Below are 27991 nucleotides of genomic sequence, written 5' to 3'. Positions count from 1 at the left end.
CATATCAAGAAACTCCAGGAGAAGGTGTGACAGCCAAATGCAGCTTATGAAAATATGGCTATCTGAAAAGCTGATAGCTTCCTCGCATGTGAAAACACAATCCTAACACTCAGCTTGGCAAGTGAAGGCTAAATAACATCAATATGTCTGCTCTGGGCAGCCGTACAGTGAAATCGCTTCTTGTGACAGTGTTTTCAGCAGACATGCCTGGGACTCAAAAGAAACAAGCTGGTTTTTTAGGGATTTCAAGGATCCCTGCTTAAAATATCCACAAAACCGAAATATTCAAGCTTTGAAACAACACGGTGGAATCGGGTGCCTTTAAATAGTCAGTAAAAAAAAAAACCCAACAGCTCAGAAATGGCTCGAAAACATCACACTGTGCTACAAGAACAGGACAAAATGCAATTCAGTTTTAGAAAGAGCCCCAGGTATTTAATTTCTTCAAAGAGTTTTAACAGATCAAACTCCAGAGAAGCTGCAGTGTCCAAAAGCAGAGATGTAATGGCTATTTACCTGCTCAGCAGTGCATGTCTGCAGCCATGTCACCTCACCTGGAGAACTCCCTGCATCTCAGCAGGGCCAAGAGTCACTGACAGTGACCTTTTTGGGAAATAGGAGGAATCCACCCATATCTGAACTCCCTCCATACTATAAGAAGCATTTTGTTCAAGTACTGTCTTCTAAATAGAGGTATCTGTGAAGATCCCCCCTTCACGCCAATGGTTCCCATTCACTTCTATTCCACATATTTAATAAAGCCCCCAGCTGGTCCCTGCAAGTGCCACCACGCTTGGGCCAGATCTGTGCCCTGACCTTCCTGCCAAGGCCAGCACAAAGCTCTCCTTCCCTTCCTGCTCCGGGCTGGTTGGCAATGTCACCACAGCCTATTAAACACTGTGAAAAGGAAGGACCATGAAAAGTCCTTTCACTGACATAAGTGATCAAAAGCAGGATTTTATTATTAGAATATGTTTTGTCAAAAAGGAGGATATTGGCCAAGATTATCTCAGTCTGTTTTGTGATCATTTCAGTGAAATCTTTTGCATTGGCCAAATCCGGAAATGTGTGGGAAATTAAGTGATTTAGCCCATTATGTCTCTTTTACCACATTAATGACCAATATTCTTTTTTGTCCAGGGCATTTTTCAGTGTGTGCCTGCCATTCAAAAATATACAATTGCTTTCTTGTTTAAAATTTTTCTTAACATAGTGAGAATTCAGATGGCTACAACAATTACCTGGGGAGAAGAAAGTTCCATCTTATGTATGGCACAATCCACCACCGTTTTTCAGGACTGTAGTCCATTTTACCAACTGAGTGATTTCTCAACAAGAACTCAACTTCAAAATTCCCAAATCCTCCACTTTGAAAGCTTCTCATGTTACACCAGCTCTTCCTTTCACTCCACTGCCACCCCACACACCATGAGAAGCCAGAGACAAGAGGTTATTCTGGAGCTCAGTCCATTGCTATTCAATGCTCTTTTCTACAAAAGCCTCCAGGAGCTTCCAAGTTTTGAACGACCCTTCCACAAAGAAAGGGGTTGGTCCAGCACCATGTCTCCATCCTCTGCAGAATCCTGATTTTTTTTTTCTCTTTCTCACAACTGCAAATCTTTGATAATTTTCACCTCCTCTAGGCAGTTCAATGACACTTTTGATTTGCAAGCTGAGTTCAGGAAAGAATTTTACTGAGTGAGTAGTTTCACTATCTGCCTTTTGCTATCACATCAGCACTGGCTTTCTTCCAACCAGGAGACTTAGAAGAATCCTGAAGAGGTCTTTGTATTCAGACCAAGCCTTCTGCTGAGCTGCGGGCACCATCTGTAGAGTGACTCTATGAAAATGACATCACTGTGTGGCAAACGTGTTCTTCCTACAGTAAATTTGTTTGGCACGCAAAGTCAAAACCGAGCTTTTTCAAATTGTCAGCATCTTGAGCTCAGTCTTGCAGCTAAATACCACGTTGTGTTCTTTCTACTCCATGTCTCGCACTTCAGCAACAATACCATCTCGGCAATCAAACCTGAGCTGGCATTTTTTGGGATGACTCACAGAGCTGACTGCAATATAATTGCTCTCCCAGACCTGGGCTGGCTCAAAATGGCAGCGAATGTATCACAGAGGTGTCTCTTAATTCTCCACCCTTTGTTCAGAAAATTAAACACGCACACGGAGAAGAGATAGATGCAGCAACAGAGTGTGCATTTTGCCCTCATTTGTAACCAGTCCAACTCTTAACTAATGGGGCTTAATGTGGTTGTACATTATGGTTTCAGACGGGTGTCTTTACTCACACTGAGTTATGCACTTCATGAGTGGCAGCAGCAAAACCACGCGCTCACCAACTGAGGCACTGAGAAATAAGGCTGGAGTGAGACTCTGTAAGTTAAAGTGACATTTAGTAGCATAACAGCCACATAACCTCCAGATAGAGGCTCTTAACCCACAGCAGACTTATTTCTAATGCTGTGTTTGTCACAGGTGACACGCAGTTACGTGCTCCCCAGACAGCAGTGACACACAATAGAGAAACCTTCAGTCTCTCTGAAGGCAAAAATGTTTGTCCTTGTCACCCAGTGAAAGATGGCAACCCCAGCCCGGTGTGTGCTGTAATCACACCAGCACAGCGAACCCAGGGGGAGGAAAATGAAAGCAGCCAAGAGGCAGTGCCTACCTTTTGAATCAATTTATCTCAGGGCATGCCTGTAGCCCTCCTCTGCGAGACACCACTGCTGTGAACCGGCAACATCGCTGAAGTAGTCAACAAATATCGACCTCTAAAACATCAGCCAGGCTGTTCTGTATGAACCTGGGATGTGACTCAGCGTGGGAATACATCTTCAAAAGCAAGAGTTTCAGACAGCATTCTCTTAAAAGAAAAAAACCCAAACCAACTCCCAAACAAACAGTTCATTTCAAATCACTCTTCCTTCTTCCTTTTGTTTTTGTTTTTAATTGCAGCAGGAATGAGCTTTTCTGGGGTACTATTTTAAAAGTCTGGGCCTCAGAGAAGTTCTGCCAAGTCGTAGCAAAACACAATGTAATTTTAAAATTACAGTCTGACAAACTGCTGCTTTGAGAGAACAATCATCTTCTAAATGACTGAGCACGCTGCCTCAATCGCTGCTTTACACGAGCTAGAGAAGGGGCTGCAAGAGCGTGTAGTGGTCACTGCTCTAACTCCATGCAGGCCATGGACTTCAACAACATCTGAGCATCACCATGTTGGTAACAAAAATCCCAGGGAACTGCTCTGCACCATCTTTGTTTAGCCTGAATTTGGTCACTGTGCTGAAACATCAGGATGGTACCGCAGTAAGTCTGTTCACGTCTTGTTACAGTGTCAGATTGACACCACACAGCTCCATCAAATAACAGCAAATCATGTCTCATAGATATGACTAAATTAATTTGTGTTATTTTAGTCTGAGCAGGACTGAGCACTAGAGAATACTACACAGAGACAGGGCATACTGGGTATAGCAATGATCACCTGAATGAGCCTGATGCTCCAGACAGCAACCCAGATTCAAGCTGCAAAGGCAGTGACAGATGATCTCTGGATCACCAGAGATGGGAGAATCATCTATTTTCATTTCCCCAAATCCTCTGCAGCTTTCAGACCTGTCAGCAATAAAGCACTGCCCAGCAGGAGCAAAGCAGTCCAGGATAAGCCTGCAACATAACTCTTCCTAATAAACTGGAGCGATGGGCAATGGCACCTCCACTGTCAAACCTCGCTCTGGAATCCCACTCAGCACCTCTGGGACCTCAACACGCAGGGAGGATTTGGGAAACTGTCAAAGGGCAGAGGAGACTCAGCACCACCAGCCCTGTTCTCTGCACAGCCACACTGCAGGTGCCACGATGACACCCAGGACAGGATGATAAAGGGCTGCAGCTGGCTGAAACCAGACCAAGCTGCAGAGATGTGATGCTACCCTGCAAAGAAAAGTGGTTTGGAGAGAGTTCCAGCCACAATGCTGTCTTTTAGCCCAAAACAAGCCCATGCCCTGCAGTCATCCATCCCAGGTACCCACGGAGGGACGGTGTGTGACATGTACCCCATGACTGACAGCTGTGCTGGCAGGCAATGAACAGCTTTGTGCAGCTGGATGTGAACCCACATCCGCCAGCTGACTGCCCAGAGGCCGTCAGACTTTGAACCTTTATCACTGTGGCCAAGGCCAGCACAAGCCACCTGCAGTGCCACCCCCAAGGTGAGCCAACATCAGCAGCACAACCCGGGGCCACCCACACCACAGCTGCTGCCTCCAAAGGAGCTGGGGGAGAGGGGGAAAGCAAGGGACATACGAGCTGTCTGGTGAACATCAGATTGTGGCACAAGCCAAATTATCCAGGGTGGAATTCACCCCTGAATTTGCCCCATGGGGGAAAGACAAATTCACTTTTAAGAGTTTACAGACTTGAAAAAAACCCCAGCAGCTGGACACATTGCAGTCACAGCAGGCGTGTGTCCCTGTCTTCCAGCTTTAGCAATCCACAGCTCTGCTTGCTGCTGGCTGTAACCTAGAGCATTAACTGTACAAGATTTATGTTTAAAGCGTATTAGTAACACTTTTAAATGATGGAGGCATTTTAGCAAACAGTAAATTCTGCAGAAGCTCTTTTTGGCAGAGTTATCAATAATCCTATTAATGACAAGGTGCAATTTACAGCAAACTGGCAGTGGAAAGGAGATACAGGACTTATGTGAAACAAAAAGATAATACAATATTATTCCATTGACTGTGCTTTCTCTTAATTGCCTTGTTATGTATGCTCAGGGCTCACAATCTATCAGGGATGAAGTTGTTTGTTCCATAAAGCAGCACACAAGAGATTTTTAATCCAAGATCCCCCTAGCAGCATTTCAAAGTTGTCTTTAATTTTGCTATTTTGTGTAAGTTTATCCTAATATTAGCAAGCACTCCTCTGAAAAGAAATTGCTGTGCTCAGTTGTGCTACTTGTACTGGATTATATGACTGTGCTTACTAAGGCTTTACTCAGTAAGACTGCACAAAGAGACATAACTTGCAAAACAGACTGCAGAGCTTGTGTCACTCCTCCCTGTCCCCAGGTTTGCAGAAGGGCTGCTGGCCCTAAGGACTGAATCCAACTAATATTCATTTGTGCATGTCCAAGTGACTCAGGCTCAGTGCATGTGTTATAACAGAGGCATCAAGAATATCCTTTGCACAATTATGAAACAACTCTATCAAACTGAATGCACAATTCTAATGTAACAAGCAAACTTCGCCTCTAAGAACATATCTATCCTATTAACACATGAAAAAGAACACACTGGAAACTTTAAAGATTGTAGAAAGACGCATTTGAGGCTTTAAATTATTTAAATTGTTTTCTTTTCAACATTATCTCATCTTCAGGTGTCTGTGTGGGAGGGCAGACAGATGGTCACTCAGCTGAGGAACTTGAGGCTGTTCTTTGTACAATGGCAACAACCAGCAGTCTGGAAGGAACATGGGCTCCAGACCAGGCCAAAGTCCAAATGCAGGAGAAGAGATTGTGGAAACATTTACAGGAACTGCTCAGATCTAGCTTTTGTGTGGTTTTGCTTCAGCTTCGATTCCCAAGACTCTCCCAGATGGATTTGGTCATTACGCCATGAACAGCTAAAAAGCCCAAGGTGCACATTTTTATACCATATATAGTGGTAAGAATGTCAGCTATGCTGGGAATGAAGATGATGATGAATGCACTTATTTTATTTCTAGTTTTAATTATCGGGTAAATTCCATTTACCACCTAGAATGTGAAATGTGTTTTATTACAATAATATGCTTCCGGCATGAAGCCAAGACAGAGCTTCCAAGCAAGGGGGAGGGGGCATTAAACTGGGCTGGTGTTGAAAGCACTTGACATTTCTCCATTTCATTTCCTAGGTGCCACATCATAAATAAGCTCAATAAACTGTTGCTTACAGCCCTGGCCAATTTGAAACCCTACCTGACAGATTTATTTCAAGTATACCCTGTCCTCCAAAGCTGCTGGGAAACAACAACTTATCACTGCCAACCTGTTATTTCGAGGTCCAACATTGTCTGTAACATCAGCAAAGCCATTTCCAGTGCTTGTTTGCAGAGATGCTGAATGTCACTGGAAGCTGATGGCTGCCTGCACTCATTGCTGAAGACACAGCAGATAAGCCAAGTGACATTTAGCTGTCCTACATCACATGCACTGCCAAAAAAGAAACCACAAAAATGAAGATATAGATCTGGATTTTTTACAATTCATATTCCACAGTTTAGGAGAACTAGAGAATTATTTTAATTATTCCTTGCTATCCCTATCAGCATTGGCCAATCCTTATCTATAGCTCCACTCACATCACAGCCAAGTTGACTTGCACCAGAATAACTCAAGTTTCTCAGAACTTTCTCTTACAAAAGCTGTCAGCCTGGCATTACCTGCCTTTGGCAAATGCAGAGCAAAAACTTGCTGAGGGTGTTTCTCTAGCTGTGTGCTTGCTAAAATACACACATGTGGCTGGTGTCCTCCATGCAGGTGACTGATGGGAAGACGACTGGGACATTCCAGTCGGGGCAGAGCCTTACCTCAAAACCAACTGGAAATGAGAGCATCGTGGTCTGCTCTGTTAGTTCAGGTACATGGTGAAATCAGTGAAACCAGCTCAGTCCTGGGGTCTGATGCCTCAGTGACAAGCAATGCAATTGTTCCACACAGCTGATGTGAGCGGGGAGCTCACATCCCAGGAACCATCTGCAACCCACACCTTTGGGCTCTCCGACTCCAGAGATATTTCACACTCACACTGTTAATGCTGCTCTGGCTGAAATTTTAGTATGCAAATCAAACCTCACCCTGTTCATCCCCTGACAAGGCCATTTGCCACCCACCACCCTCTGCATGCCCAGAGCCCTTCAGCAGCATTTCCTTCTCCCACATTCAGCGCAGCAGTCTGGCCTGTGATCCCGGCTGGAGCTGCTGGGCAGGAGGAGACAGTCCAAGAGATTTCCACGTTATCATGGCTCTCCATGAATGACTTCAAAGGAACACACAGATCCTATCTTCAGGAGATTAGCTGGAAGTGAACCGCCTGTGTAGGCAAGCTCGTTCCAGTCTTTTATCCTGTAACTTGCCAGATCTCCATACAGCAGAGACAATCCAAGCCCACATTTGCCAAAGCCTCCTACACTGTGTCTGCAGGATGGTCATTTCCGGCTGTCAGGGCTATAAGGGAGGACAGGATAACACTCACAACCTCTCCTATAGGACAGAGATGTTTATTCCAACCTACACAGTAACTGCCTTTGTTTTGGTTAATAAGCATTCAAATCTTGTCCTGTTGTGAGTTCCAGAATTACTTTTACTAGTTTGTTTACGTAACATACATAATTACATTTCCATGAATACAAACCCCGTTTCCTGTCGTGCCTTTACATTAAGAAAAAAACAGCTCAGCAGTACATTAATGCCTGGCTGAAGGCTACCAAGTCCCTGGGAGCTTCGGGTGCATCCTTACAGGAAGGAGCTTTGCCTACGGAGTGGGGAACAGGAGCTGCACCTGCCACGGACAGTAAACAACACTGTTCTCAAAAAGTACTGTGTGGGTTCCTGTGTGCAGCTGTGGAGCCCAGGGGAAGCTCCATATGCTGTTAGATGCCCAGTTAGTGCTGTCAGACAGAGGCTGCTTGGCTCTGCACAAGCTGCTGTGGGTGGGTCTGGGACAGTCCCTGCTCCTGGCTCTGTAGGAACACATGGGCTCTTACATAAGGCAGATTTCCAGCAGCACTGCAGCAACTGCCAGGTAGGCAATGGAGTCACCCACACCAGTGCTGTCGGGTGCACTTGTGAATTTTCAGAAGTGCCTCGATGTCTGACAGACTCCCTGGATTCCCAAAACCCCACCAGGACAGCACTCGGGAGAACTCAGAGAAAAGGGCCACTCTCGGCACATTCAGCCACTGCAGAAGTTATCAGAGAGGTCTCTGTGAAGGAAACATAAGCTGAGCTTCACTTCCACATCCTGCCAGCTGGAAAAGGAAGGATAGAGGAGAGAGAGAACAAAAGTCACGTGGTTGTGGTTTTCTCCCAACAACTTGAGCTCGGTGCAGTGGCAGGCTCCAGGCTGGCGGCTGCCTGCCACCCCAGCTCCAGAGCCAAACCCCTTCACTCCTCCCAGCCCGTGCACACTCAGGGCTCCTGGCAAGGCCTGCCTGAAGGGTGTTTCTGTTCCCTCACCTAAACTGAAATGTGAACAAACCTCAAAGTTACAGGGTGGCAAAGATAAACACGGTGCAAGTTTCCCTCTCCTGGATGAAACATCAGGTTGTGCCAACCAGTGCTGCATTATGCACATCTCAAACTGCTCCAGCTCTGCATTAGCATTCTGGAGCACAGCTTTATCCTCCTGCTTCAGAGACCAGCCCCTGCTTTACATAAATCTTTAATGAAACGCTCTGCCTCAAGCACCGATGCCTACGAACAAAAGGCAGAGTTGAAGGAAAACAGTTTTACCTCCAAAAAACCAGAGCAGTTCTACAGATAGCACATAGAAATCACACTTACTACACCAGTCTGGGATCCCTGGAGCACCACTAAAAAGAAGGCAGAGCATCAAGAAACGTGAGGAGCTGGGAACAACTGGAAGTGCTCTCCAGAAAGGCGGGGAGGAGAGTCACTGAGCTGAAGTTTGTGCTAAAACACTGCAGGACCCATCCAGTCTCCCAGCACAGGTGTCTGGTTGATGCCCACATGGGAGGTTGTGAGGCTGTGTGTGCCAGGTTGGCATCAAACGCTCTGCAGCAATGAAAGAGCCTTTCCACTGATCAGGAGACTGATGTTAAAACCTCGAGATTTAAAAACACACGCACAAATCTATCAACTTTCTATTCCCTTTGGGGTTCTGAGCACTTATGGTTAATGCTGTCAAGTGTTTCAAGTGCTTCCTTCACAAATTTAAAGGTTGTAAATGTTCATCTCCCCCTACAAGACAGGCTAAGTAGAAATAAGACTAGAAACTGAAACTTTAATGATTCAGGAGCAGAAATTGTCATTTTAAGATAAAACTAGGTACCATGGAACTAAAGACAAAGTTGGAGGGGCTGGCAACAGTGTGACAAGGACAGTCAAGGTCCTGATGCAAAACAATGACCAGGAGATGCTACAAGGCCCTCAGAGCTGAGAATACAGACTGCAGTGCAAAGACATCCAGCATTTAGGGTTTCAAACTGGAACACCCCACTGATGTTTCTCAAAGCAGTCTACAGGAGTTAAGGCATGTAACCTCCATAAAACTTAATGGGAAATGTTTGTTTAAATCCTCAACACTGCGTTGAAAAGACGTATTTCAGCTTCACAATCTGGACTGGATGCTTAAATTTTCATTTTTAATATTCACATCTGCATGTAGGCCCCAGGTCAGTAAATCATTTAAATGTGTGCTTCGAAATGCAAGAGCCAACAAGGCTCCTCGTGTGCTCAAAATTTAGTAAACATATAAATGTCCCATCCAGCAGAGATGAGGTGGCTCATATGGTTGTGTTTTCCTAAACTGATGCCTAAAGCCTGCAGAGGCTGCCATGAGGGAGTTACCATTTTGCTAATAAATACCATAGTGTTACCACACTTATTCCTATAACTCAAGAGAAACAGCAATGCCAGAGACAGACTGATGTCTTGGAAACACCAATTATTTGTGCATTTCGGCCTTTTTATCCATATTTTGGGCTCCCTAATCAGGGATCTGAACTAAGTTGAAAAACTGGACCCATCTGGACATTTTTCAATTATCCCTTTAGTTTTAATGAGCAGCAAGAATCCTAGATTAGGTTTTCTGCATCACAATCATCTATTGTGAAGGTGACAAATAAAGCAAGAGGACCCTCCAAATCCCAAAACCAATACCTTAAAATAACAGCAACGTGGTGTAGGACAAACCCTCCTCCCCAGCTCGATTTCAAATGCTCAAAATACAGAGGGCTCTGGCAATTCAAAATACCTTCAGATTTGGCTCCCCCTTACCTTTGCAGGACACCATGGGATAACCAGGGACAGGAACTGAATTCAAGACCTTGAGCTGAAGGCCCAGAGATGGGCAGGAGGGTGTTATGCCCTTTGGGATTAGACATTTTGAGAAAGATCACCATGAACATATGGACCTAATCTCCAACTTGGGAACTGAGGTTTCTGAAAGTGTGAAAGTATTTGGATCCCATCATCTGATTCTCACTTACCCCGATGAGCCTGACAATAAATTAATGACTACATGCACCCAACATTTAGCTTTTCAAAGCCAAACAGCTATTTGTGGCTGCATTTTGAAACTCAGCATCCAACAATAATCATATAAAAGCTCAGCAGTTTCCATTTGCAGTCACATCCAAGGTAAGAAGTAGGCAAGGCAGCAGTTGGATGTTAATCTGGTGTGACCACGTGCAGCAAAGCAGAGAACCTTCTCTCCCCCCCTATTGCTTTCCTTGCAATAGAGACAGCAACTGGCAGAAAGTGGGGTGAGTCTGTTCACTCTGCTGATCTAGCAGAAAATTAACACACCAAGAAGTAAAAAAACCCTCCAAGGACTGCCCTGCCCCTTATCAAAACTGAACATTGCCTACAGAACGAGCCCAGGGAGCCCACTCCCATCAGCCACACAACCTGCAAACCCGAGGCAAGGGAGAGGGAGGAGATGCACAGCTCCAAAAGAGGAAAGAGACTCCCTTTTGGCACCAGTTCATGGGCAGGGTAAAACCTTCAAGCCACGCTCTCAGCGAGCAAGTGGCATCCAGCACATGTGGGGGAGGAGACAACATGATGCATTTTTGGGTCTAGTCAGCAGACAGAGGCAGGTCTGCAGAATAACACATAGCAGTGCACGCAGAGATGAGCACATAAAAATCCCAGCACATGGCTGGCAGTGGGCAGGATTCCTCCCCACAGCTGTGCCGAGGCACGTTCAAACAGGGGGGCACATTTGGCCTCCCCTCCGTACAGCTGTAAGCCTGGACAAAGTCCTGCCAAGCACAGAGGAGCGCCAGCTTCCACACCAAATCCCTCCCCGCTCCCTGCAATCCTCTGTGTGTTTCTGACAACTGGAAAAAAGAGCACATGTGAGAGAGGCAAGAGGACTTGTCCACCCACTGTGTGTTGGCGCTTCGGTGCTGAAGGTGTGAGGACTCTTTGCATGGGGACAGCAGGCTCCTGGCAGCAGGTACCAGACACAGCAGCTCACTGCTGGACAGCTGAACAAAATTCCACCTCAGGCAGCGACCACAGTCTGAGCTGTGCCCACATTGTCCTGGAGACACTCAGCTGAACCCAACCAAAACAATCTTTTACCCCCTGCACTGGTGCTGCAAACTGCAGAATTCTCTGCAACCCTTTATTCATATTCTCTCAGTTAAGGGTATTTCCCTGGCTCTTCTGCAGGCAAACACCTTCGGGACCCACATCCTCCCAAACATACACAGACCACTACTCCTACATTACAGAAAGACAAAGACTTATATGAACAGGTACTTGGGTCACAACACACCCTGCATAAAGAACAGGGTTTCCTTGAACTCGTTTCTGTGTGAATGACAGCTTCATTTTCAGAAAGAGAAGCTCATTTTGATCCTTCTGAGTAATTCCACTGATTGGAGCCACCGGTAGATTGCTCTGTGGCTCATTGATTAAGCTCAATGTGAATAATTGCATTACTAAAATAGACTGGCTCAGGCGCCACTGGTGACAAGTCAGAGCAGCCAGGGGTGGCAGAAGCAGCGCACCCACCTGACACTCCAGCTCCAGGGAGGCAGTAGAAGGTGCTCGTGTGGCTGCAGAGAACTGACCTCCAGAAGGTCAGCAGCCTGCCTGTTCTTCCCTATGGCTGCATCTGGCTCCCGAGTGGAGGGACCACTTCATGCCGTGGTCCCAGACGTGGATTTAGTATGCATGACCGTGTTCCCGAGGGCAGCGCCGACGCGGAGCAACGCTGAACATGCTGACAAAGGCAAGGGAAGTGACCTGGAAATGACAAAGTGAAGCAAGGGAAGGAGCAAAGACGAGGTGGCTGAGGAGAAGCGTCTGCACAGTTCTATCCATGCAGCCCGCTGGGAAAGGCGGCGAGGTTTGTCTGATACGGTTGGCGCAGTGCAGGCGCCGCTACGTGTCTCTGGGTTTGGGCAAAGCTCTGTAGATTGGCAGCCAGAAGATTAATCTTGTACCGCCCAGAAGTAGTGGGGGATACAGAAGGAATCAAAAAGAAAAAAAAAGCTACTTTAGTTTTTCATCACGTAGAATATTACGTCGAACGGCAGAGACGCACTGTCCTGAGCACAGCACCAGCTCCTGGCAGCAAGCACAGAGCTGCCACACAATTCTGAGGAGCTTAAACTGTAATTCTCAAAGCTGGAGTCCCTCTTCATAACAAGAAGCAGCAGAAAAATTGCTTTTAATATGCAGAAGGAATCGCTCATAAAATCAAAGATCAATTCTAAAAAACTAAAGTTCTACTTCTCATGGCAGATTCGGTTTTAAACACTGCAAGAAAGAAGAAATTTCCCTTAAAAAGGTGCCAATTAATTAATGAGATTTGGTAAATGAGTGCATTTCCTGTGCAACAAACTACAGGCTTCCACTTCCAAAGTACATTATGTTAAATTGGACAAAGACCCGTTATTCTGGAATAAAAGATTGCCCACTGGAGGCTTCACACTAAAGTAAGTATTCCAAGAATATCTTCATCCAGGAATACAAGCAGTATATTTGCAAGTGGAGACGAGGCAAGTCTTAAATATACTAATATCTCCTAAAGGAGTTAGCACAAAGATTTAGCACTTAGCAGACAAAGGAAACACAGTAGCTCAGCCTATTGGTTACACAAAAGCTCAGGAGACAGAGGGATGAGCTGCCTCCTGTGAACAGAAGACCCTCAGGGCATGTCTGTGATATAAAGCAATGAACTGGCTCCACACCCTGCACTACACCGCGGAGACATCACGTCTCAGACTGTCTCAGTACCTGGGGACCACCGTGTACTTTTATTTAAACAGTGAACTACAGTGTGAGTTGCTTTGTCTCACTGAGGGTTGGGGCAGGAGACCATGCCAGGGTATGGACAGGACAGGAGAGCATCTTTAGCACTGTGCACAAGTCCCACGGTGGATTTGGGCACCATCATCACATGGGTGAGAGCACAGCTTAAGCACAAGACAGTGGTGGAGACCACAAATGGGCACCTGCTCCCACTTCACACTGGAGGTCCCCCTGACACCCTAAACCCACTGAGAGGTGGCAGGGGTGTCACTAACAAGGTTGACAGAAGAGACACGAGTCACTAGATCAGTGTGGTTTATAGGGACTCTGCCCAGCTCAACCTGTAACACTCCCAAAGCCTCCTCCTCCAAATTCCTCCCAAAACCTTGCCTACAAAAAGCTTTACAGCAGCAGGGTGCTCAGCCCAGATGAAGGGACACTCACCAGTGTTACACAGAGGGTTCCTAGGCAGGTAAGTCATTTGGGATAGACAGCATCCAGATGTTTGTTCCCTAGACCAGCTGATGACAATCCTTAGCAGACCATGTGCTACTGACACAGAAAGACTATTCCAGTTGTTCTATGGAATAATAAGCATCAACCTTGCCTCTTCAGGGGCATCTCTCAGCACTCTCACAGTGAACAGCCAGAGTCAACTCACCAGGATGCCCAGCTCTTGACTTTCATTATGGTAAATTATTCACAGCAGAAGTGTCACTTTAGCAGGGCACAAATTCTTGTAATCATAAATATTTTTATATCATGACTTTCCTTCTCTTATACCTGTGGAGTCTTAGACCACACTGATTCTTTCACCTGTGCAAAGCTGTTCCCACACAGAGCACAGTCCTCAAACTTCCTGGAACACAGAAAAAAAACTCACAAGGACCCTCTCCAGGCTTTCAGAAAGCAGCATTAAAAGTAATTTCCTACAGTACTTTTAGGGATTTTCCCATTCCTCAAAATAAATTTTCCTTTCCTACCACAAGACCCATCTCTGCACACACTCCCCCTTCAGTACAATCAATACATTGATACAGAAGTGAATGCCTTGCCATACATCTTTTTACTGCTTTAATACCCTGACTTTTCCCTGTGGCTGTGTGAACTAACTCCATTCTAAACCCTTAACTGTATTTCTGTACCAATGATTTCCAATTCAGAGCCTTTGCATTGCCAATTACACACATGCACGCACATACCTACATGTGCATCTTCTGTTAATGCTTTAAGCAATACTTCAATCCTTTAATATTCTCTTCAAGGCCTCGTACAATTTTCCCACAATGCTATTGAGGCCAGCAATTAACCCCACTGAAACATCACTGCTAGCACAGTGCAGTGGTCACAGACAGGACAATGTCTCAGAAATGTGCTTTCACTTTCTCATACACAGGTATGAAGCCCTGGCTTGCCCATAACCATGTTTTTGCTAACTCACCTGGGGATGAAAACACTTAGATTAGTTATTCACAACTGTACTTACCCACCTCTGTTTTGGTAGTTCAGAGCAGGAGTGCTGAGTCATGCCAGGAGAATCATCCCTTTTTCTTCAGTGATCTGTCTGCCATGGCCAGTGCCATCAGTTGACACAGATTTTGCCTGCTGACAGAATTGAGCTGGGCTGTACAGCAGCAGGACAGCAGGAAGGTTTCCTACAGCAGCTGGGGCACATCGAGCCCCTCATCTCCTAATCATCCACCCCCGAAATGGCAGCAGGGAGGAGCACTAATTTCCATCTCCAGGCCTGCTTTTGTGCTGCCAACCACCTCAAGGTGTGGACAGGGGCAGCAGATTAACCTGTCACAGACAGGATATGGCTGTATCCTCCCTGCAGTCTGTGCCAAGAGAGCTGGAGAAACTCCAGAAGTGGAAACTCGGATGTTCCTCAGAACCTCAATTTGCAGTCAGCCTTCCAAGAAACTACTTGTGTGTCTATAAAGCCTCCAAGACCATATTGGTTCTCACCTGTAGGAAACCAAGAGTAGAAACAGTCCCTTCCACAAGCCCTGGCTGATAGCAAACATTTGACTTCTCACTCTGGGTGGTTTTTAAGTTGAAGCCACCTGCAGTGTCCTGTTTGAAAATGAACTTTTGTCTAATGGGATAAATGGACACTTCTGGTTAAAAACTGAGACTTTTTCCTGATCAAAGAAACCGGAACTTACATTGCATAAAGCAATACAGAAATCAAAATACACTTTTCGTATTTTGAGCAGGAAAAAAGAAACCTTCCTACATAAGCATGACAGAACAGACACCAAAGTCACACACTAAGCATTTTACAGTGGTTTGGGAAAGAAAAGAAACACAAAATTTGAAGTTAATATTTCTCCTGGAATGAGATTAAAGATATTATTTTACGCCCTACTTGAAACATCATAGTAATTTTCATCTGCACTAATAAAAATAAATCAGCAGCTGATCTTCCATGCATTACAATTACCATTTCATGCAACAGTCACAACGTTTCTGAGATGCATTTGCCCTTTGGAACTCCTGCCACAAATAGAGCTGAATTTAGGGACTGCTGCGTGCACAAATTTATTACATCAATTCTTTCCAAAGCAGGACATTGTCATGCAGAAAATGCAATGTGGGCAGCTTGAGAAAGGCATCCAGCACTAAGTAAAGACTTTTAAGGGGAAAATAACTAGAACCAAACAACTGAAAAAAAAAAAAAATCATCTTGCATGACACCAAGTGTTGGGTGATCAGCAGAGCCCTGTTTGGAGTACACCCGTCACCCAGACATGAATTAATGGATTTGCAAGCAGCCCTCCTGCCCGCAGCTCAGCCTCTCACAGAGATGCTCACGTGCAGAGCAGGACACAGCTTGCTGTTAGGCAGGAGAAGTTCAATATTCATTAAGCAAAAGAGCCCTCACTCTGTGCTGCTGCCTGCAGCACAGATCACCTACCCATGGGTTTTGTCAATCCCGTGGGGAACGCTGTTCCTCGACACACCACACAATGCACCAACACTGCCAGCCCTCAGCTGGGGTGTTTGCACAGCCAGAGTCCAAAGCTGGGAGCCTGCAATTGCTTTTTTGGAGCAATTCAAATAGAAAATGCTGCAAAGACAAAAGGTTTAATCTCAAATTTGCATATAGCAACTTATCCTCGCAATAGTTCACTCCTCGAAAGAGAGCTACATGAAAAGGGAGAACTGAAGCAGGCAGCTGCACGGTGGGAGATTTACTCCCAGAGAGCCTGTGGAGGCTTTCTTTTACAGCCCAGGACAGTAATACATTCAACTGTGCTAAAGCAAAAGTGTCAGGCACAGAGATTTAAGGACATAATATAGTGAAGGCTCAGGGACTAGATAAAAATCATGAAAAGATGCAGGCAAAAGCTGCTTCTTCCTTGCTCTTCGTTATCTGTTGTCCCTGTTGTACTGGATGGGGAAGGCAGAACACAACAGGAAGGGTGGCTGGGGCAACCTTCTCTTCAGCCGCCCACAGCACACTCCCATGACCCAACTCCAAACCCAGCTGGCCCCCAGGGACCCTTGTCCTTCTGGCTCAGACAAACCCAGCTCTGGTCACCAATGCAAACACCTGCATTCAGGTGTACGAGGCACCAGATGTGCACAGGTTCAACCTGCTCTAGCAAGCGCTGTCAGGTGGAAATCTAACTTGTTTAAAGAGGTCAACCCTGACCTTAGATTCTTCTGTGTCTACGTTTCTACTACTGAGCTCCACTTTGGCAGCATAGAGATAATCTGAGAAGCTCAGTAAAACCACGGATAGAAAATACGTAGGTGTGGTAGAGACCCAACACTACATAAGCTGTCAAAGCCCCCCTGCTCTCATATCTCTGGAAGCCATGCAGAAAAGATCTTCATAGCCATCTGCTTGGTGCCTTCAAGCACTTGGTCCCACAGGTCACACTGGAAAAGCCCAGCAAACTGGAAAGCCCCACAGCCATCCTTCCAGCAGCACATGGGCTGAAGTCTGCTACCCCAGCACTGGCCACGCATGTTTGTCTCTGCTCTGTGCCTGAAAACACTCTCTTTAAGACACAGCTCTGCCAAATAGGCTTGTCACCATCTTCCAAATAACTCACATGAATGTCTTGCATTTTTCAAGTGATGTCATGAAACACAGGGCTGCACACACCACAAACACTGACATATTTCAGTAATACAATCCAGGAGCAGCATATGGAGAATATTTATACAGGTCTTTATTATTTTTTATGAAAGGTAAATGACCCTTTTGGGGAAATGGTGATTGGTGCTGACAGCATCTTTGTTTCTAGGGAAAAAAATACCAATGGAGGAGGCTCAGAGGCTTTGCAAATCTAACTCATGGGTACAAACTCCTCCAGTTCTGTGGAAGGAAAAAAACCCATTCTCTTCTTCCTAAGATTTAATTCTCATTCCTCTTATAAGCTGGTCTTACTAAACTTGTTACTCAACACAGTAATTAGCAGAAATAAGAAGATATATACAAATAAAATTCAGCTATTGACTGTAATTAACTCTTCTTAATAGCTGTTTTACTAATTGGGGTGGAGCAATTTTGTCATGATTTTAGCTGCTGACGAACAATTAAGTAGAATGCAGCTTTAATTCCTTCTTGATCTCCTGACAAAAGCCAACACACGCTCAAACTCATGTGAGAGAAACCAAAACTAAAATCAGAGCAATGTGACATTGGCACATGTTGTCTCAGCAGGCGAAAAGCAAAGCTGGGATGGTACCGAAACCTCAAGTCTTTGCACTCGAGCTTTCCTTGCTGACAGCAGTAACGCCCTGGTGCAGGAACAGTGCCAGATTTGTGTAACATTTCTTTGCCCTCCCGAGGAAGGGTAAATGCACAGAACAGCCCAAAGGAGGTGCAATGCATGACTCAGGGGCCAATGTGGCTTTTAGGGCGCTAGCACTTAACTCTTGTGCTCTGATACATCGCACAGCAGCCTCAAGACAAGGCCCATAATCTCACTGTCCCTGTTTCCGTCCGTCAGAAGTGGATACCAGCCTGTCTCCAACATGGAAGGACGCCTTGATAAATGCAGTAATTATCACCACACACCCCACCCAGCAAGCAAGAAAATAAAGGCCATTTATTTGCCCGTCTAGTTACAAAACCACTACCAGAAAACTCTGCAAATCAAGGCCCCGGAATCTGATTTAATTAAATCAATGAGAATTATATCATTAATTTATCAGCAAGCTCAAACCTAACAGGAAATTGTTTATATTGACTACAAACTCCTTCCACGGAGCCGCTTGTCGGTACCTCTGCTATCGAACAGCCCTGGCAGCCCAGCTGCACCTCTGCTGCTCCATTTGTCATCTCGGTGCACCATTTGTTCCTCCCAACACAGATCATCTTACACAAAGCAGTTGTCATGCCTCTTCCTAGTCCCCACCATCTCAAGCACTTTACACATTCCTCTCCACACGTGCTCAGAAAAATCACTTGCCACAAAAGTTTTTAAATGGGGCTTGTCAAAGCGTCAAGATAGAGGGTGTGCAGGGCAGAACCTCCAATTTCTTGTGCTTCTTGCTGAAAGACTCAGACCCACAGCCTCGTACAACAGACTTTTCTTTCCACAGCATACTACTGAGATATTCAGACGTGGCTTGTAAAGAAGAATCCCGACAGAAGGGAAGGCAGGAGAGACACAACAATCTTAAAAGGAAACTTCACGCATGTAAAAGCCTACCAAAATAAAAGCTGGATACCTGTAATGTAAACGATCAGGAAGTGATTGAAGGCAATTTGGAAACACCAGGTCAGTGGCTGGTTGAACACCTCCTTTGGAACACAAACATTCATCAGATTATTTATAGTCCAAGGAGAAAAGCTTCTGCTTTCCCCCACCCAGGCACAGCGGAGCAGTCTATTCTCAGTGAAGAACATAAATTTTGAGCAACTTCAGCAGACATGAACAATCTCAATGTAACTGATTTCAAAAACTTAAAGAAGTGATACTCAAGATGAGGGCTCTCAATCTCAAAGACACTCAAACTCCTACTAGACCTTCTATTGTGTAGACAGCAATTGCTGATTTATTGACTGCCAAATGCTGTGGATCAAGCCTGAGTATTTGCTAATATCTCTCCTGAAATTGGCCTTTAATGGCCCAATTCAACTCCCATTAGTAAGAAAGGAACAGCACCTATTCTCTTTAATGGAATTGAATAAGTTGTATCAGTCAGCAGCTCACCAGGAAAAATAAAACATTCAGACCAATTAGTCTTTCTGGCTACATTTTGTCTGATACGAAAACTTCAAACTTAGAGCTAAAATAAAGAAATTATACTGCCGTTTCCAGATTAAAAAGAAAGGTGTTGAGAAGAGGAAATCCACCTCTCATTCACTTGGGTGTAATTCAGAAGTAACCCTGGCAAAACCAGGGCAGTTCCAGGAACACAAATGCGAAGTGACAGGGAAATCCAGCCTACTATTCACATCACATATTCCATGGTTCTTTCTATTTCACAGTAATACACCAAGTTAAGCTGCTTATTAGATGGGCACATTCTCCTAACAGCAGCCAGACTTGTGTGTTATGTTGGGCTCACCATCAGCACTGACCGCCCCGTAATCATAATTCTGCTGTCCTTTGTGGTTCCACTTCAGAAGATCCTTGCTTTAACACACGAATTGGATCACTGTCAGCACTGTTACAGCCCAGAACAGAGGTATGTGAGTAACGCCACGAGAGGGACTCCTTGTAACCATCCCTATTTATACAAACCCCTTGCACGTTTTCCCAACAATCTGTACCTTCAAATACTTCTGTTGGATGCTGTGGCACATGCTTCCAAGCCCATTAGCAAATAACAACCTTCCTGAAATTAACTAATAATAGCCATAAAGAATAAAAAGGCTGTTGGATAGAAAATCTTCTATGTAATAAATAAAAAAAAAAAGACTAAATTTTTATTAGCAGAATCACTAATAGACACATGGTTCTCACATGATCGATTTACTTTTAGGAAACGCCTGGTATCAGATAACGAAATTATCCCACAAAACCAAAACAAACCCCAAACCAGCAATTTCAAAAAGCACGCTGCAGTCTGGCAGCTCATGAATGAAACACTCCGTAGGTGTTTGTGTACATTTATAATTTACTACACCACATTAAGAAATAAGACAACTGCAAAGGGCGAGCTGATGCTCTCCCAGCTGTGTACACTGTGTAATGATACCTTCTACCAGGGCTCAGCCAGCCTCGCTACCAGACTCTCAGTTGGGAGACAGAAGGATCCAAATCAGTTCCAGCAACCGAGTAATGAATGGCAGCGACTCTGCTTTTATAAAGTTCTAAAGCAATACACACTGAGCATCTGAAATGCTGTTTAGCATATGCACATGCCAGGAACAGAAGCACAAATCCCATCCCCGATGCACAGAAGAGCACACAATGCTGGCAGTCTCCATGGAGGCCGGGAGGAACAGGAATCTCTCCTCCAGGTCTTGGCACAGCAGCAGCCACGAGGGACGCTGCTAACCTTGTCCTCCAGCAGTGCTCGGAGCTGGGGAGCACTAATTGCACCTCTCCCTCCATCCCCTCTCCTTGGAGCGGGGCAGAAAGTGCCAAGAGACACTGCTCCTCAGCAGGGACAAATTCCACAGCCTAGTGGAACCACAGCCCGGTTCTCACCTCTCTCATGTTGTGCGCACAAGGCACAAGTGGTTCAAAGTTGTCCCCCAGGTCCCATCTCACCTGCTCCAAACCTTGCTTTCATCCTGCATCCCAAGCTTGTATAAAATCACTGCTAATCTCATAGAGAGGCAGACATCTATATCTGCCAGTTCATGCAGGACCAGGTTCAGCCCCTCTGGAACAAGGCATCAAACACAGCCAGCCACACACTTAGCTTTACACACGCTCCCAGCTCAGGGAGATCTCCAGGTGCAGTTTTCAGCACATAAGTAATCCTGTGAAACATCAATGTAAGTGCACAATGCTCAGAAGTGCCTCACAGCATCACAGGATAATTTCTATAACACTTTCACCTGCTCTTTATCTTTCAACCTGAATTTCTCTATTGGACCTGCTGTTTGCAGTTGCACCTGTAACTCTGGTGAATTATTTCAGGCTGGGCCATCCTAAAGGCTGAATCATAAGTGACCCACATAACCATAACCCCAAACTCCTTCCTGTGCACGTGGGTAAAGGAGGCTCTGGAGAGTTTCAGTGCCATGAACAAGGTGACAGATTTGAATGAATTGATGGAACAGATTGAAGATCCTGACAGTCATCTTTGCTCTCTGCAGATCCTCTGACTACACGTAGCATCTTGCCTGTGTTCCAGTTTCAGCACAGCTGAAGTCTCCTGGCAGGAATCCAGGGACAGCCATCCAGCCCTTATGCTTTCAGAAGGCATCTCCAGTCCACAGGGCAGAGCAAGGGACTGTCTGAAGACGTTCCTGAAGCCTGTTCTCTTGCCTGACTTCCATACCCCTGCACAACCCTCATTCCCACACCCTGTCCTGAGCTCCAGCCCTACAAAAAGCATCAAGCTTTTTGCCAGCACCGATGTGGTTTGTCACAACTTCCTGCACTTGTGGCTTTGTCTTCTACTCATTTTAAGTTGTGGAAGGTATGTGGAACGTGAGCCCCAAGCCAGGTGACCAGGCTGTACACGGGATAGGATGTTTATGCACACGCATTGGAACAGCCAACACGTACACGTTCAGAACTGCTGTAATCAGGAAATGAGCCATGAAATGTGTAAGCGGCGGCACATTAATAATCTGTTTTATAGCTTAAATTAGAATCTTTGGAATTTCACAGCCAGACACTTTTAAATAGGTCAGAAATGTGGTAATCACACTTAATGATCGCACTGCGATGTGCACCGCATCAGAGCTGGGAGTGAGGAAACCTGAGCAGCATGGATATGAACTACTGGCACACTCAAAACAGCACTGAATGAACCTCAAGAGCAAACCAGACAGCCCAGGCCAGAAGTTTGGTTTTTTTCTTTTGGTCCTGCTCTTCAGAAATGAGGTCTGAGATCTCATAGAACACAAATAACAAATGTTGTGCCTCTGTATTTCCCTCTTAGTTAGCACTGCAGACTAGCAAAGGATTCGACCACTTACAAGTAGTGAGAATTTAATGATGGAAACAAAGCCTTTCCCAGCTGAGGACATGGGTTTGTTATCACACTTGCCCATGCACACGTCACCCCCAGTACACAGAGTTAAAATACATTCCTGAGTATCAGCATTTTGATTTCTTTTAAAGAAAAGAACAAGAATTGACAGATCGATCACAGTAATCTCATAGTCTCCAAACCAGGGAAACCTTTCACAATTTTTCTAAGTTTAGACACATGACTGTGGTCTCTTTACAACAAGTTGACTTTAGGTACAATAAACTTGATGGGAAAATTGAGTAAAGAATTGAGAATTTCAGCAAAAGAGGCAGTTGTTGCTAATTAATCCTGTCCTGTCAAGCTGCTGAGGCATAACCAAAAAGGTAAACCAAGGGAAAAAAAATCAGCTATATTCTATGAAAACAAAGTCAGTGTTTGTCTACTGTGAAAGTACAAAGTCAGCAGGGGAGACTGCTTGGAAGTTTGTAAGAAAGCAGGAGAGAGATGTTTTTTTGGTTTCTTTTTTCCTCCAGTCAGACTTGGTTTCTTCTAAAAAAACAAAGCAAGGCAAAGATGAAAGGCCTTCTCTTCTGAAGCCAAATATGAAGAATACAAAGAATATTAATGACTAACAAGTCTGTCTGTAAATGCCATGAGCTTAGCTGTAGTAGGGACTAAAAGGAAGAACAGTACTGCTATTAACTAATAAGTTTCTGATCTAACAAGCAGTGATGAAGGCTGATTGGGTCATCTATGGAAGGGAACATGAGTTCTGAAGAACACAGGTTCCCTACAGAGGATAAAAGGAAAGAGGGAAAGATGCCATTATGTACGTGCAAAAGCTCAGGATGGTTGTGGTTCATTCACAAAGCATGTAAAGGCAGTAAATTCCCAATTAGGGTTTGTCTGTCCCTCTCACACGTTTGTATGCACAGGTACAGCTGTCCTGTGGGAAACTCCAGAATTGCTGCAAATTTGTCACTTGCCTTGTGCTACAGAACACTGGATTTTGATGAACTGAATTTTCTAAAGGGAAAACTCAAAACACACATAAACTTGCCTTTGTCACAGTTTATTCAACCCAGCACGAGCCTGCCTGGGCTCCAACACCTTCCCAGCACACTGGCATCCCACAGTGGGTCTGGGAAGGTCCTATGGACCAGGGGCAGAGCAGCAAGGGAGGGAGGCAGGCACTGGCCTCTCTGCCCTGCACGAGCACAGCACGTTCCTTCTTCTAGGTTTGAAGTTAACCCATCCTCTCTTGAGAAATTCTTCTAATTTAAGAAGTGAAGCACAGTAAAACCAGGAAGAAGAAGAAGAAGAAAAAACAAAACACCTCGGAGCTGAAAATGACAGGATGCCAACTTCAGATTTGGGAACTGATTCATTTGCCAGCTCACAGGCACGCACACCTAGTGTGTCTATATTTATATGCATGGACTTGGGTTCCCTGCTCTGTAGAGGCATTGAGTATTTTTAAATCAGTAAGAAATCAAGAATCACTGCACTTAGAGAAGATGGAAAAAAATCCCCTTTTTCTAAGCTCAGATAAGAGGAATCTTGACGCAGCAGCTCTGCCTGCAACATCCAGCAAGGCTGAGAGCCAGCACGGACACACAATTTTCTCTGAGATTCCTTCCCTTAACAGGCCACTGCTCACTCCTGTAGACAGACTATTTTGCACTGGAGTCTGACCCAGTAGATAATATAAGAAGCCTCTCTGTCAGGATGCAAATCTGGGGAGCATTCTGACCATGTGAAAGATGGCAGAAAGAACCCAATACTGTCAGAGAGCTGTGCTGCTGCCCCTTCCTGCTGCCTTACTGGGCTGGGAATTCAAAGCTCCAGGTTCAATGCCCAGCTTTATCCATAACCCACAGTGGTCTCACCAAAGATCGCCAAACTCTCTCAGCATCCCCTTCTGGAAAAAGGGGATAACAACACGTCTCAGCAGCATCACAAAGGTTTGTTAATGCTTGTAAGCACTTTGTAGATAAGGAACATCAAGACCGCAGTTAGCAGAGGGTTTTGGGGCACAGACACACTTAAATCCAAAGCACTTATACACTTTTTAGACAAACATAGCAGCAGATCTGCTCCCTGCATTTAGTGGTTGTGGGCTCCATCCTCTCAACAGACTGAGCACTCTGTCTTTGATCCAAAAAATGAGTCCGTGGAGAATATTCACATGTTTAATGTTAATCATATGCTTAAATCCTCTGAATCTATAAAGAGGGTAAAGGAGAAAAGTGTTCCCCAGCTCCAAAACAAACACACATTCCCAGAAGTTATATTTAGGACATGAGCAAACATTTGACCAGCAAAGGCCTTCATTATACACCTGCTAAGCTTCTGCATCCCTGAGGAAACCTGCAGGTGGGGAAAGCGTCCAGAGGGAGTTTGCTTAGACAAAATCTCTCAAACACAACCAGCCTGGTGCTATGTGATAGAAGCATCCCAGAGTACGTGAACTACTATTCCACAGGTAGAGCAGCTCTTGAGCAAGGCAATCAGAACCCAGAATAAATGAACTAAGGAACTCAGCACACAGATTTGAACTTGTGATTCTGGATTCATTTGCAACTATTAATTCCCTCATTTATTAACCGTCTATTGTGAGGGAAGAGGCCTCCCTCTGAGGACACTGCCACCCAGTCCTCACAAACTCCATGTGCCATTGGCAGCACCTGGAAAACATCTTCTCCTAACTCTGCATCAGAGAGGAACAATACTAAGCAAAAGGCATTGGATTCCCCTTAAAGCCTTGTTCATTTTCAGCACTGGCTGCTCTCTCTCTCATCTTTACTATCTGAAACATCTAACTCAATTTATATCCTGGGTAAACTCCTGGCCAAGCTAATGGCTTGGGGCTACCAGTCTCCTAAGCCAGCTGGCCAGGGTGTCCATAAGGCTCTGCTCTTGCATCAACCTCATCTTTACTCAGATCCTTTCCTGCAGATGGATCAAGTCAGTGGAGTGAGGGCACAACTCCTTTTGCACAGGTTTGCTCAGCAGAGCAAGAGCAGGTACCTGCAGCACTGGGATGCACCGAGCTCCACACGCTCCAGACCCTCCTGCAGAGCAAAGCACTCCCAGCCACATCCACGGCTGCAGAGTGGACACAGCCCTGACCAGATGAGCATCTGCAGCATAAACATACAACTGGCATCCAGAGATGATTTTCAAAGCCCTGTCAAACAAGAAAAGCCTCAGGCAACCAAAGGACCACTATCCAGAGCTTCACTGCTATAGCAGATCCGTAAACATTATCCAGCTTACTCACAGCAACATCACATTTTGCCAGCAATGTGAAAAGGACAAATCACTCTCTCACCAGCGTAAATTGCCCAGGATGCTAAATAAGGCTGCTAATTACTACTGAGGATTTTTAAAGAATCCATTAAGATTACTGTCCTCAAATTTGATTAAATAATGTTATAAATCCTTTCAACTGAACAGCATCAGATGAAGTTGACTTGATGGTATAAAAGAAACGTTTTCTCCTCAAGCAATGGCTTTCTGAAAGTGTGCTGTATTTTTACAGTGCACAGCACTAAACCAGAGGGAGCTGTTCCATTTGCACCTTGCAAAAGGTTAACAAGGTGTTTATCTTCCTTGTTTGGCTCAATTAGAACTACACAAAATGCCAATGTATTTTTACCTTCACCTGCCCTAAACCAAGAACCACAAGGGATGGTATCACATTGCTGGGTGAGGCTGTTAAGAAGTCCAAGGCAAGTTAACACAGCACTAGAAATGCTGTGGTTATGCTCCTCCACCTCCTTTGGAAGACACTTTGCTGTTCCAAGGTTTATAGCTACTAAAGAACAACATGAAGTTCATTGCTGTTGCAGCTCATCAGCACGACCTGGCAAAGCCCACCACTGGGGAAACCCTCTGGAGAGGACTGAAAGCCCCAGGTGACACTTCCATGACTTTTACCAACAATTCCATGGAGGAAGTAGCACTGTCTCTTATGATAGGGTAAGGTACAAACATAACTTCTCAGAGAATCTCTCACAATAAGCTAAGACCTCTTAGACATCTCTGGTGCCTTTGTGTTGTTTGGTGCCTCCATTAATATCACCCAGGAGGTCAGACTTCATTACCAGGCACTCTTCCCTAGCTAGACCCTTGACTCTCCCTTTGCTCTACCAGTTCTTTGTTGCAATATGTAAAGAGCCAGAGGGTAACAAAGGAATGCTCTCCCCATCCTCACCCCTTAACCCTGTCCTCCTTCCCCATTCCACACAGGCAGCCCACTCCTTCTCCCATCCCTGACAAAACAGATGAGATTAAAAGAGTCCTGGAAAGCAGAGCACCAGCACGATGCACCTTTCAGTGCTGAAGAGGGCAGACACACCTTCAGGCACAAGGTGCTCCTGGCTGCACCACAGAGCACAGGTATCCCACATCCAGGACTGCTGGAATACACCTTTTACACTACATTGGCTCGGGAACGATAATTAAGTCCCAGACTAATTTCTTTTTGATCGACAGCTCTAACTCCTGAGTGATTCCCATTAAGTCAATTCCCAATGCCTTAAACAAGGAGCCCATGAAGCTACTAAAACAATGACAGTCTTTTTATCTGGGAAATAGCTGTCTAGGAAATTTCTCCTGTGCAATAGAAGTGTCAGTATTTTAGGTTTCAGTAATATCATAAGATGTGCCATCACCAGCCTACTCAATACAGGCAGAGACCATCAAGTCTAGAGAATACAATCCAAACACAAGTGCTCCCTCCTCTTCACTTCTCTTTTTCCCCTCATCTCCCAGCGTTTCATCCTGTGCCAGAGGGATCAGCGCCCAGCGTGGGTCCTCACAAAAGCCACCGAAACGCCCCAGGCTATACGATGTCACCCAGGAATACCGTGGGTATTAAAGCCACCACTGCGGGATGAGGTCTGTGCAGCTGCTCCCCTGTCCTGTTAATTGGGTACTATGGACACGCTCCCGCCGTAAGCACATCTTTGACATAACGTAGCATGACAATTTCTTCAGAGTCACAGAAATGCAGAGCATACAAATAAACCTGAATGCTGAAACCATTTCATTGTTCATAAGAACATGCACGTTGCACCTGTTAACGACCAAGGGCTGTGTCTGTGCCTTGGAGCTGATTATTTCAGCCTCTAACAAGCCTGTCTTGGAAGACTGTTAAATTCCAGGAGTAAATAGAGCAACAGCAAAATTATTTTACAACAAGAAATCATTACCGAATATACACAGAGAGAGGTCTTTAAATCCCAGGCAAAGAAAACAACCCTCATACTGACATTTTTCCCCGGAGCTTCTCACAACCGCTGAGTCAGTTTAAATTAAATTTGGCTGAAACAAAATAACTCTGAGACTGATACTGGTAAAGTCCTACCCTGAAACAAATGGTCGGGAGCCCAACTGCAGGGGGACTCCGGATAGAAAGGGAGGCAGGACGCTGGCGCGGCACACACCGGGGAGCGCTCCCCAAAAAACCCCGTCCCGGCGGGAGGGACCGGGCGGCAGCGCCAGGAAGCCGCGGCCGCCGCAAGGAGCAGGTGGCAGGGCCGGTCCCCGCAGCCCAACCCATCCCATCCCATCCCAGCCCGGCCCCAACACGGGGCGAGGGGGGGGCGATGTTTTCCGCGGAGAGAGGGACGCGGAGGAGCGCGGGAGCTGCGGCAGCGCGGAGCGGGCACAGGGCAGGGCGCGGCGGAGGGGACGGGGATGGGACTCACCGAGCTACGCGCGGCTGCTGCCCCCGCTGCCGTCCATGGGGGCGGCGGGGGGACGGGAGCCCGCTGCGGGCCAGAGCCGCCCCGCGATCCGCCGCATCTGCCCGCCGCCGCGGAGAAGGAGGAGGAGGAGAAGCAGGAGGAGGAGGAGGAGGAAGAAGAGCAGCCCGCCCGCCCCGGCCCCCGCACAGCCCGG

General features: G+C 45.8%; 1 protein-coding gene across 1 annotated transcript in view; it reads right to left on the bottom strand.

Annotated features, from left to right (window-relative positions):
• The window catches only part of RASGEF1C (RasGEF domain family member 1C), a 72395-nt gene extending 44483 nt beyond the window's left edge, over positions 1 to 27912 (bottom strand). Inside the window, exon 1 of the mRNA XM_027682620.1 lies at positions 27799 to 27912. The gene's annotated coding sequence lies outside the window, so the exon portion shown is untranslated. The remainder of the gene's footprint in view (positions 1 to 27798) is intronic.
• Positions 27913 to 27991: the final 79 nt, after the last annotated feature.

This window comes from Neopelma chrysocephalum, unplaced genomic scaffold, assembly GCF_003984885.1.
Source record: "Neopelma chrysocephalum unplaced genomic scaffold, ASM398488v2 Primary Assembly neopelma1_63, whole genome shotgun sequence".
NCBI lineage: Eukaryota > Metazoa > Chordata > Aves > Passeriformes > Pipridae > Neopelma > Neopelma chrysocephalum.
Note: the sequence above shows the minus strand (reverse complement) of the source record. Positions and strands in the feature narration are given on the sequence as shown.